This window comes from Phocoena sinus, chromosome 3, assembly GCF_008692025.1.
Source record: "Phocoena sinus isolate mPhoSin1 chromosome 3, mPhoSin1.pri, whole genome shotgun sequence".
NCBI lineage: Eukaryota > Metazoa > Chordata > Mammalia > Artiodactyla > Phocoenidae > Phocoena > Phocoena sinus.
Window position 1 is genome coordinate 97,186,601 of NC_045765.1, and position 12,889 is coordinate 97,199,489.

The following is a 12,889-nucleotide window of genomic DNA, read 5'->3' on the forward strand; positions in this document are numbered from 1 at the left end:
GCTTGCAGAGCCAGTTTCCTAGGAATATAATTTTCAGAAGTGCCAGACATAAGGATGACTTTAAAGCCATTTGATGAGTTCTCTGTTACACATCCTCATTTGCTTCCTTCCCAAAGGGATTTTTGAATTCTGCCCAGAACATGCTTATCAGCTTAAAGGTATGTGGCATCATTACGTTATGAAGATTTTCTTCCGCAGCAGCAAGTGCACTAACCTTGAATGAAGCAGTTGCTAATCATGTTGCACTAAGCAGATAAAAGTCGGGACCGACCTAATCTTGCTTTCCTAGTATCAGTTTCTGCAGACTTCAAGTGTAATGTTCTAATCACTGGGGCAAAACAGCCAATTAATTTGCTTTCCGTGCGTGTTTTTACTGGCCAAGATGCATAGGGGAGCAGTGCGTTCAGTCATAATCATGCTCTACAAAGATGGGAAATGCTCCCTTTGAGCTTCCAATCATGAGGCCAGCTGAAGTGGAGGCAAGCCCACTGACAGGTGAGAATAGCGATCATTTATTTCTGTTGATGGGTTGTGACAAACCATGTGGGAGCAGTGGCTGCATACTGTGGGGCTCCGCAAGGAAGGCTGTGATTGGGCAAAGAGGGAACCCTTCACAGCTCATTTAGTCCACACATAGCCACCTAGGTGGTGAATGGGTTCAACATACCAGCCCAGGCATTCCAGCACAAAATCAGATCACTAACAGCCAGGCCCTATATGGGTTCCTACGAGGCATTAATCAACAGGGTTGAGCTGTCAAAATGCTGGGTCTGAAATTAAGAAACACCAAAAGGATGAAAATATGGCGATGCTGTCAAAACAATCGAGAATGTGATTCATACTGCAGGATTCTAACCCCCATTAAAAAAGCTTAGAAGAAAAATGAGTTCTAAAGGGGGTAAAGGGGTAAAGAGATGCGTCACCCCTGTGGAAAATTTTCCTAAGGTTTTTACACATGTTAATTAGTAGAAACAGCATGAAGATTTATGTAAGCGTGAGTACAGCCCTTTTCAACATAACACTGACAGGTCAAATTACATAGAAGTCCTCCTCAGTGCCCCCCAGCCTAGTTCATCTCTTAGTTAAATTTCTTTGCTACGTGAATCTACTGATGTGCAGCGCATTCGATGTCTCACACTGTTTCTGAATACAGACACTTGAAACTCAGCAGAATTCTTGGGCTTGCACAGCTTATTTTCTGAGCACTCTTTTTGGTAGAAGAGAAATTTCTTACAACTGGAGGTGTAAACTGTTCGTGTGTGTGTGTGTGTGATTCAATTTTATTGATATTCTTTTTAGAACTCATTATCTATTTTTATATTAGAGAAAGTATTCAGTGCCATAAACAAAGCCAAAAAACCAGAGTTTCTGAAACTAACCAAATTGACACATGCAAAAGTTACAATAACTAAAAATATATTCTAACTCCTGAAGGATTGCTTTCCAAGCCCCACGTGGGTGTTTCTCAAAATGCGGTCTAGAGTGCTCATTGAAAATGCACATGCAGAGATACACCTCAGCCTCCTGCAGCCAAAGCTCTGGGACAGGCCTGGGAACTGGAATTTTAACAGGATCCCCAAGGTGATTCTGATGCATAGAGAAACTGGAAAACAACTTTTTTCTTATGTGAATAAGGAAAAGTCCACATTCAGGTACAACACTTGCTTCTTTCCACTGCTGCCTAACACATCTCACTCTTGGACAAGCTGTGTTCCATTTGTTCATAAACACTCTAATACTTTCACATTTCCATGCCTCTGATCAGGCTGTGCCCTTCATATGCTCCAGCCTCATCTTTCCCATCCTCTGCGATTCAACTTAAAGCCTGCCTCCTACAAGAAGACTTCTCCATTCCTCCCAGCTAGATGTGAATATCCTGGCCTCTCTGCTATCCTAGCCTTTCTGTTTGTACTTTTCATAGCATCACCACCTTCTGCCTTCTATTGCAGTTACCTGTACACATGCTTTATCTCCCAGTTACTAGCTCGTTCACTCCATGAGGTCATGTCTTATATGTCTGTTTATACCTAATACCACCTAACTCATTGCCTCGTGCTGTACGTACAGTAAATGTCTGTGGAATTGAACTATTGAATAATAGATGTTACTTAATTCAAACCGAAGCTTTATACTTTTAAAAAGTCATTCACAGAGATAAGTGTTCTCTCTTACTGTATGCTCAGAATTCTCATTAGAATCTTGGAGTGGGTTTCCCTGTAAGCAAAAATGTATGAGGTCTGCCATTTTGTTTGTTTATTTTACTTAACTGCAGTTTGTGAAATGTTATTCTGCTCTAGATTTTCTAAATTAGCTTTAAGGATATTTTCCCTGAAAAAAATATTTGTTAATATTTTAAGTCCTCAGCTGAAATAGACATATAAAGTATATTAATTATGCTGGAGAATAAATTACATTAGAGTAGACTACTATAGACTATTTGTTTTGTAAATATGTCAGATATTCATTTTTTTTTAACCAGGAAATATATATGGCCTTAAATATTTGATAGCTTCGTATGATTAACTTCGAATGGCTACAATTGTTTAACTATGTCTAATTTGATTTAAGACTCATGTCATAGGCCCTAATATAGTATAAAAACCATGGGAACCATAGTGTGGATTTTCATGACCTAAGGAATACGTTTACCCTGATTGTAAGGCAAAGAAGTGTTTTACTTTGAGCCTCCTTATATTCTGGAAGTACGAAAAAGATTAGAGAGATGGACAGACAAGTGCTATAAGTTTTATCATTCTTGAAAGTAGTATGTCTCCTCAATCCATGTTGCAATTTTTCTTTTACATTGAGGTATAATTGACATATAACATTATGCTAGTTTCAGGTGTACAACATAATGATTTGATATTTGTATGTATTACGAAATGATCACCACCGTAAGAGTCTAGTTAACATCTCTCACCATACATAGTTACAATTTTTTTTTTTCTCGTGATGAGGACTTTCAAGATTTACTCTCGGAAATTCCCTGGTGATCCAGTGGTTAAGGCTCCACGCTCTCACTGCTGAGGGCTGGGGTTCGATCCCTGGTCGGGGAGCTGAGATCCCACAATCTGTGTGGCGTGGCCAAAAGTTAAAAAAAAAAAAAAAAAAAAAATTTACTCTCTCAGCAACTTTCAATTATGTAATACAGTATTACTAACTATAGTCACCGTGCTGGACCTTACGTAGTAATTGTTTTTAAAACCCCTTTTACCTGTGATATTGCTGTGGGGCCCACAGAAATGCAGGGAAAGACTGTTTGCAGGATACTTGAGAAATTATACTCAAAAACATAAAAGAATTCAAGCCAGTTTGAGCCAAACCTGTTCGAGTCAGAAGACTAGTTCTTTATCTACCCCAGTCTTTAATGACAACACCCTAGATGAGGAGGAGGGGCTGAGGCGATGTCTCTCACTTTCCTTCAGCGCCAAAGATAATTAGGGCAGACTAGAATCAGGGCAGAGCTTCTTGGAAAAGTTCTGAAGGTCTGGGAAAGTATGCTTTTCAAAGGAAAGTGATATGTAAGCTTACCTCTCTCTGACACCTTACATCAGAAAGGACTGATGTAAAAAGTGCTTTTGGGGACCACACATTTCATAAAGTTTCTACTGCAGCTTAACAGTCATCTCAGTGGGTTTTACTTTAACTCAGTTAATAATTACAATAGAACAGAGAATGATACTGCATTTTTATTTATATTAGAGGTCTTGGCCATAGGCACCTAGGATGCCCCTAGCTATAACTAAAACCTAATTAGGAGAAAAGAACATTGCTGACTCAATTTCTGAATTGGCTAGTAAAAGAAACTTAATAATCCTTGATATAAAAACATAAAATCCTTTCAAAATAAATAACTCAAAAGTATACTACCTTTGAAATATGCCCTACACTTCTCCAACCAAAAAGGAACGGCAATGTGGTATTTTCTAAAACAGATCTAATTTGATCCATTGCTAATTCCTCCATTCCAGAGGCGTATTTCACAAACATCACATGTCAGTTGGGGAAAGAAGGAGTGAAAGCTTAATCCACAAATGATTGATGAACAGTAATGAGACTTACAGAGGAGTCTGAAAGAATGTGACAGAGACACACTGAGAAAGGGAACAAGATGAGGATCAGCCAGCGCATGGTACGAGTTTTGGGAAACTCATGATGTAAGAATTAAAAGAACTCTTGAAGAAGATAAGAGTATATATATTTCAGAGAGGCTTCCTTGAAGAAGCCACAAAGCACAAATAAACAAAAAACAGCCTGTTCTTCAGAAGGTATCTTGCCTGCCCTATCAGCGGAAAGCAGCCAACTATGACCTATGCATAAAACCTGGGGCGAAAAAAAGGAACATGACGAAAAGATGGATGAAGAACATACATCTGAAGAGGAATGGCACAGAAAAACACAGGAAGTGTCCAAAAAAAAGTTCTCCAGAGTCTCAAAGAAATTACAGATAACAGATGACCTCTTGAAAACAAACTATCAAAAGAGCATTCAAAATAGTGATAACAGTGAAATAACAGAAGATGAAAATTGAGCTAGAAAACTCAGGAATAAAATGAAAGAGAAACTAGAAATCATTACAGACATGAATGCCCCATTAAAGGCAATAAGAATTAGAATATATACTCATGAGAACAAAGTCATGTGGGTCAGAATTGGGAAATAAAAAGATGGAGGATAAATCTCACAAACCAAATTAGGAAAAAAGAACAATATAAAAATTATTATAAAGAAGATGATAGATGTGGCAAAGAAGATCCAACAGTAAAAAAAAATTACTGTGTCTGAAGAAAAGAGCAGACAAACGGAACAAAAAGTGATCTAACATATAAGAAAACTTTCCTGAAGAAAGATTTGATCTGTATATTACAAGGGCCCTTTATATCTGAGAAAACTTAATATAAAATAATCAACACCAAAACATATGCTAATACAACTTCTGGTATTTAAGGATAAAATTATACGGGCATCCTACCTGAGAAAGTAAGTCACGTCAAAGGGGAAAAAACGGGTTTTTCTAAAACTTCTTCAAAGCAACACTAATGACAGAGAACAGTGAAGCCATGGGCAAATATATGTGATCTAAGAATTTCATTTACAGGCAAGTTATCTTTCAAACATAAAGACAGTGTTCTCAAGCAGGTAAGAATTTAGGGATTACAACACCCACGATAGTTACTATTAGCAAGAAATGAATCAAAATGAAATACAGGTAAAAATACCTCAGGTTAAACAATCACAGAAATCTTATTATATGTTTCAATGTTATAAATCTTGAGAGTGTAAAAATACTTATACACAAATGTGCACGCACATATATGAACAACTGAGGGTAGAGAAAAAAGGGAAGCAGTAGGCCGGACCACAGATGGGTCAGCACATCCTTTACAATCAGCTCTCAAGAGATGCTGTTTTAAGCACTGACTTTAGTCGCTTATAATCCTTTCATGATATTTTTTACTTAAATTTAGAGAAATTTTAAAGGAATTCTAACAACTCAGTGAAGAAATGTTTTTCAGAAGTCCAAGAATTTTTCTCTTTCACCTCACTTTTTTCCCTTTGATTTATTGTGTGTTATTAAAGCCAGCATTTATAGAATTATCCCATCTTAAAAAATATTTTCACCACTTTGTCTTCATAAGAACATAGATGCCTGGAAAGACACTCACCAGATATTGAAGTTATTTTTGGGTAGTGAGATCTTGAGTGACTATAAATTGCCCTTGATAGACTAGAGCATATAGATAGTTTTACGGATGAATAGCTTTAAATATCCAGAAAAAAAGGATATGAGTCAAATAACCAGAAAACTGGACTGCCTTTCTGATGTTATCTTTTATATATTCTTCCTTCTCATTTCTTCCTGGAAAAATAAAATAAAAAGGTAAAACTCTTTCGATCAGTGTATGTAGGATGCACAATGTTAGTTAGTCTTCAGAGGAATTACACAGGAAGCTACAGAAAGTTATTTTTCCATAAAGAGCTTACAATTTAACTTGATGGTCTTGAGTTTTATGCATTTGTTTGAGTGCAGGTGTGATATTAACTTTTTGTCACAGAAGAAGGATTTGCAAGGAATCAAACTGATCTTTTAGGTGGCTCTCTTTTTCCCTGTTCACATATAAACCACAGCTCTCATATCCAAGTAAATTGGGAATTTTTTGTTTGGAAATTATTCAAGGTATAAAGCAACCTCTTTGGCAGCTACAGTACTTTAATGTGGGCTGGAAAGAGAAACATGTTGATCCAAACTCTTTATTATACATCAAGAATATATTTTAGAGTATGTCTCAAGACTTAATTTTGGTTCAAAGCAAATCCTCGACTAAACTGGCAATTATCAGAGAAGTACAAATTTGTCATATTTGCATAAACCACATTGCTCCAGTAACAAAAGTGAAAGATTGGACTCACACACTGTGGCCTAGATTTTGGAAAATAATTTGTTACTGCTTTAAAGATCCTTTTAAGATGAATCAATGAAGTTGGTCACAAATTTAGCTAATTATCCAAATATATTGTTTATAATCAGCCAGTTTGATCTTTGTTTTTTTTCTTAATATACTATCATGTTTATGGGATTCTGATTCCATAGTTGTAATGGGGTTAATTTCACTTTTTATTACCATTTTCATAATAGAAGCTAAAATTTTGAAGATTATGATATCATTTCATGATGTTAAAGCTCCCAGCTTGACATATTATTTCTTAAAGTTCATCTGAAAAGATAGGATAATGGAAGGAATCAGCAGTTACCTAGGTTAATTAGCATAAAATATATGGGGAGGAGATGAAGAGCTGTATTTAATAAGTTGGGTAACTTAAAAAATTTGTACAAATCAAGCATCTGCTAAATGGGCAGGCTTCTACTGATTGTTGAGTACTTGCTTTGTGATCTAGTTTACTTTTTATAGAGTAAATTTAAACATCTGATTTAGTAAATTTTTATTGACTAAAATTAATCACAAAGATGATCATTCACAGTGAGGACTAGTAATACTTTTTTAGTGGATAATAAAAAATTGCTTACTATAGTTGCTTTTGCAACTTTCAGTTTTGTATATTATTTTGTCCTCCAAGTTAAAATGACGGAGTGAGCATATTGCATAAAAACCGAGATCATCACTCTTTCACTGCCTATCACCCTGTTTATGCTTAACCAAGCATTTATTTATAAGTTCTTAATGATAAGGGCTACAAGGTTACTACACCTGAGAGAAAAATCTGTAAGACAGGCTTTCTAATTAATCACTGGGAGGGTTCAGGAAGGTCCAGCTATTTCTGTAAACTGAAGCATTTATGCACTCTATTGCAATTGTTGATCACGAAAATGACAGGTAGTGCTTTATTTCTCTAAGTTTCTACTTCTGTTAGGAATAATGAACACTTTACATGTTTCTGTGTGTACACATGGACACCATCATTAAAACTAGGACGTCTGTTCACCTGAGGACATATAGGGGGACAGTTCTAAGAAAACAGAACCGTGGTACCAGCATCTTAGGAATGATGCTGAAATGCCACCCATGACACTCTGAATTTAAGACCACCGTCTCAGAGCAAAAGGCTCTGAGACAGAGCAATCAAGAGCGACAGACCCTGTTAGGCAGGAGTTATCATACCCAGGACGATTTGTGACTAGTTAAGTGAGCTGGAACATTGTTCCATATTAGTTAATTTTACTGAGCTCACAAACAAAAACTGCAATGAAGTTGCAGCAGTGCTTCAGGTGAAATCATAACTAATTGACAGTGCTGAGGCTCTTTCCCACAATTACCCCGGGTCACTGGGTTGCAATAGTGATAGATACAATGGCACCAACTCATGTCGTATTTACAAGTCTATTTGGGATCCCACACTTCTCTCCCCAGTTCTTGGCATCTGCTTTGTTGTATTTCCTTGTGCAGAAGCCTCTGCAGGCAGAGGAAAAAGCACTGCAGATCTTAATAGCTTGTTCCTCCTGTCTCTAGCCAGGTCCCTGACATTGGCAGAGGTCAACACCTAAGCCACACTGCTGGCATAATTTCTCTCTTAAACACAGTAGTGTTCATTTCTTGAGCCTAGCACATGTAAACAATACACAGAAATGTGTCCTCTCTCTGCCTGTATTCATGTACCTCAAATGTAGCATGACAGGCCAGGCCATCTAATCCGTTACTCATACTACCCTTGTGATGTTTCTCTTCACCCCCGCCCCCATCTTTCCTCATTTCTACAATCCTTACATTCATATTTTAGTTGTAAGAGAAGCAAGAAACAGTAGCTTTTCAGAGTTCAGCAGCTCTGTAGATGCTAGCCTACTCCTGGTAATGCTAAGGACACGGCTGTGAGCCCTAATGCATTTTACTGAAGAAAAGCACCTTCCCTCATGGCTGCTGCTTTCTGTCCTTGCACCACCGGCCAGAGACTCTGGGGGTCGCCCTTAGAGTGACCTGCTTTCTCTACTTCAGCCAAAGAAGCTTCACTTTTTATTTTTAAATTATCATGCTTCCACAAAACTCTTTCTGTGCAAATCCTACTATAGTTTAATCATAAAAAAAAACTCTCTAAAAATTCGAAGAAATTAATCACTTAAGGTCCTGATATATATGTTCAAATTCTACATTTCTGGGGAAATAGCAGCTCTGAGGAATGATGGAGACGTGCTCTTTAAGTGGGGAATACAGCAGAGGAGAACCAATCAAGGAGAAGCAGAGTTTCTATAAAAGGGAGCAGAAAGACATGGAATAGGAGTAGGAGATAATAGTTGTACTGGTGTTGGAATTTTTTTTTCTTTGTGGGTTTGTTTAGTTTGGTAAACAGTGGAGTGAGAGGTGTCATTTCATCCAGTTCTCAAGTCAGCGGTCATGAGTTTAAGTGCTAGTTCTGTTTTATTTGAACTGTTGCATACTGGCAGAGTAGATTCTGGCATCTCCTATAAAGATGCAGGTGCCGGCTATTAGTGGTCAGGATGTAGAGCACAGAAAATGTAAGAGGCTCTGAGGGCGCTATGGACAGATTTCTGACAGCATCTTCCACCACTGTCATTTATCCATCAGTAAAACCACTAGGTACTAAAGCAGCCGTATCCTGTTGAAGAAAAGACTTGACAAAGAGAGCTATGAATTGATCACCGTGACTGATAACTAAATTTGTCTGAGGTTCTATAAATACTATTCCGACTTTTAAATATCTATTTTGTACAACTTTGAATTACACATGACTGTAGGATATATGTGACTTTATTGTTGATTCTCAAATATTTCAAATTGAATAAAATTAATTTTTTAAAATTTTATTTTATTGAAGTATTTTATTGAAAACAATGTTGTTTTAATTTCTGCTGTACAGCAAAGCGATTCAGTTAGATACATACATACATACATACATACATTCTTTTTCATATTCTTTTCCATTATGGTTTATCACAGGATGTTGAATATAGTTCCCTGTGCTATACAGTAGGACCTTTTGCATCTGCCAATCCCAAACTCCCAATCCATCTCTCCCTAACCCCCTTGGCAACCACAAGTCTGTTCTCTATATCTGTGAGTCTGTTTCTGTTTCGTAGATAAGTTCATTTGTGTCATAGTTTAGATTCCACATGTAAGTGATATCATATGGTATTTGTCTTTCTCTTTCTGACTTACTTCACTTAGTATGATAATCTCTAGGTTCATCCACATTGCTGCAAGTGGCATTATTTCGTTCTTTTTTATGGCTGAGTAATATTCCATTGTATATATGTACCACATCTTCTTTATTCATTCATCTGTTGGTGGATATTTAGGTTGTTTCCATGTCTTGGCTGTTGTGAATAGTACTGCTATGAACATAGGGGTGCATGTATCTTTTTGAATTATAGTTTTGTCTGGGTATATGCCCAGGAGTGGGATTGCTGGATCATATGGCAACTCTACTTTTAGTTTCTTGAAGAACCTCCACACTGTTGTCCATAGTGGCTGCACCAGTTTACATTCCCACCTACAGTGTAGGAATGTTCCGTTTTCTCCACACCCTCTCCAGCGTTTGTTATTTGTAGATGTTTTAATGATGGCCATTCTAACCAGTGTGAGGTGGAACCTCACTGTAGTTTTGATTTGCATTTCTCTAATAATTAGCAACGCTGAGCATCTTTTCATGTGCCTGTTGGCCATCTGTATGTCTTCTTTGGAGAAATGTCTATTTCGGTCTTCTGTCCATTTCTGGATTGGGTTGTGTTTTTGTTTTGTTTTGCTTTGTTTTGTGGTACGCGGGCCTCTCACTGTTGTGGCCTCTCCTGTTGCGGAGCACAGGCTCCGGACGCGCAGGCTCAGCGGCCATGGCTCACGGGCCCAGCCGCTCCGCGGCATGTGGGATCTTCCCGGACCAGGGCACGGACCCATGTCCCCTGCATCGGCAGGCGGACTCTCAACCACTGCACCACCAGGGAAGCCCGGTTTTATTTTCTTTGTTATTTGTTGTTGTTGTTGTTGGGTTATATGAGCTGTTTATATATTTTGGGAATTAAGCCCTTGTCGGTCACATTGTTTGCAAATATTTTTTCCCAGTCCATAGGTTGTCTTTTTATTTTCTTTATGGTTTCCTTTGCTGTACAAAAGCTTGTAAGTTGATTAGGCCCCATTTGTTTATTTTTGCTTTTATTTCTGTTGCCTTGGGAGACCAACCTAAGAAAACATTGGTACGATTTATGTCAGAAAAGGTTTTGCTCATGTTCTCGTCTAGGAGTTTTATGGTGTCATGTCTTATATTTAAGTCTCTAAGCCATTTTGAGTTTATTTTTATGTATGATGTGAGGGTGTGTTCTAAATTCATTGATTCACATGCAGCTGTCCACCTTTCCCAACACCCCTTGCTGAAGAGTCTTTTTCCAAATGTATATTCTTGCTTCCTTTGTTGAAGATTAACTGACTGTTGGTGTGTGGGTTTATTTCTGGGCTCTCTATTCTGTACCATTGATCCATATGTGTGTTTTTTGCCAGTACCATGCTGTTTTGATTCCTGTAGCTTTGTAGTATTGTCTGAAGTCTGGGAGGGTTATGCCTCCTGCTTTGTTCTTTTTCCTCAGGATTGCTTTGGCAATTCTGGGTCTTTTATGGTTCCATATAAATTTCAGGATTATTTTTTCTAATTCTGTGAAAAATGTAATGAGTAATTTGATAAGGATAGCATTAAATCTGTAGATTGCTTTGGGCAGTATGGCCATTTTAACAATACTAATTCTTCCAACCCAAAATCATGGGATATCTTTCCATTTGTTTGTATCATCTTCAATTTCCTTTGTTAATGTTTTAGCTCTCGGCATATAAATCTTTCACCTCCTTGGTCAGGTTTATTCCTAAGTGTTTTTTTTTCCTTTGGTGCAAATTTTAAAAGGGACTGTTTTGGCTTTTTTGTTTTGTTTTTACAATCTCTTTCTGATATTTCATTGTTAACATAAAGAAATGTAACCGATTTCTGTATGTTAATCTTGTATCCTGTTACCTTGCTGAATTCGTTTATCAGTTCTAGTAGTTTTTGTGTGGAGTCTTTAGGGTTTCCTATATATAGTATCATGTCAACTTCATATAATTGACATATAATGACAATTTTACCTCTTCCCTTCCAATCTGGATACCTTTTATTTCTTTTTCTCATCTGACTGCTGTGTCTAGGACTTCCAATACTATGTTGAACAGAAGTGGTGAGTGGGCATCCTTGTCTTCTTCCAGATTTTAGTGGGAAGGCTTTCAGCTGTCACCATTGAGTATTATATTGGCTGTTGTTTGGCATAAATAGCTTTTATTAAGTTGAGGTATAGTCTCTCTATATCCACTTTGGTAAGAGTTTTTATCATGAATGGATAAAATTAATTTGGAATTTGCATAAAATTAATTGAATTTGGATAAAATTAATTTAAAAAAATTGGTAATATCTTTTGTTCTATTTTGATAATATGAAATCATCGATTAAAAATCTATATTAGAATTTATTGGATTTTTAATAGAAGTCATTGATGCTTTATTTATATACTCATTTATTTATGCCTTATTTTGTTCATAATAGGATTAAAAATAATAGTTATACATATGCTGCAGATTAAAACCCAGATTCTTTCATAGGGAAAAGAAATCAAACACAGGAATTTAGAAAATTAGTTTAAAGAAATTGGATTTAGTCAACATAGAGTGGAAAGATTATTGATTAGTCCTCAGACAGAAATGGGTATGAATTTTACCTCTGCCATTTTGCCCGATGACTTTGAGTAAGTCACTTCATCTCTCTTAATTTCAGTATTTTTATCTCTAATCTGGAGAATATAATGAGACCCCACAGAGTTACCATGAGGATTCGATGGAATGATGGGGTACAGACAGTACTTGAGGGCCTGACATGTAACATATACTCAGCTAAGATTAGCTTAGGACCCAGATGAATACATGGCAAAAACATGCAAGACAGAATTGATTAAATGTTACATTTTGGGGTATAGACATTCAACATGAAGGAGCTGAGAGCCGCTGAGACCTGAGATAATCAGAGAAGATTTGTAGAAATGTAATGAGGTCTAGAAATATGGGGAGGATTAAGGGAGTGTCTTACATCCTCCATTAGGGCTGCTATAACAAAATATCATAAACTGGATGGCTAATAAAACAACAAACATTTATTTCTCACAGTTTTGGAGGCTGAGTAGTCTGAGATCATGACAGCAGCAGATTTGGTGTCTGGTGGGAGCCCACTTCCTGGTTCATAGGTAGCTGTCTTTTCACTGTGCCCTCACACAGTGGAAAGTACAAGGGAGTTCTCTGGGGTCTCTTCTATAAGGGCACTAATCCCATTCATGAGGGCTCCACCCTTAGGACCTGATTGCCTATCCAAGGACCCACCTCCAAATATCATCACATTGGGGGTTAGGTTTCAACGTATGAAT

General features: G+C 37.2%; 1 protein-coding gene across 2 annotated transcripts in view; it reads left to right on the top strand.

Annotated features, from left to right (window-relative positions):
* The window catches only part of KIAA0825 (KIAA0825 ortholog), a 416,193-nt gene that overhangs the window by 356,209 nt on the left and 47,095 nt on the right, over nt 1-12,889 (top strand). The window lies entirely within an intron of this gene.